Here is a 271-nt window from a genome sequence, read left to right as displayed (position 1 = left end):
GGTGTTGAAATGGGTGGTGGGGAAGTAGCTGAATCATCAGCTGCTTACAGGCGCGGATCCAGGACCCTGATCTTTGGGGGGGGGGGCGTCCAGGGGACCCCCCACCAGAAAAGTGTTGAGGTTTTTAATAGAAAACAGCATTTGAGAGCTTTATTTGTTGAAAATGATTAGATTTTTTAACTTGTTCATTTAAATGCTAAAGTCATGATACTTATTTCTGCAGCTACAGTACTTCAAATAGGCTACACATTTATTCTTGAACTTCATATTG

The sequence above is a fragment of the Nilaparvata lugens genome, chromosome 6 (assembly GCF_014356525.2).
Source record: "Nilaparvata lugens isolate BPH chromosome 6, ASM1435652v1, whole genome shotgun sequence".
NCBI lineage: Eukaryota > Metazoa > Arthropoda > Insecta > Hemiptera > Delphacidae > Nilaparvata > Nilaparvata lugens.
This window is presented reverse-complemented; position numbering follows the sequence as displayed.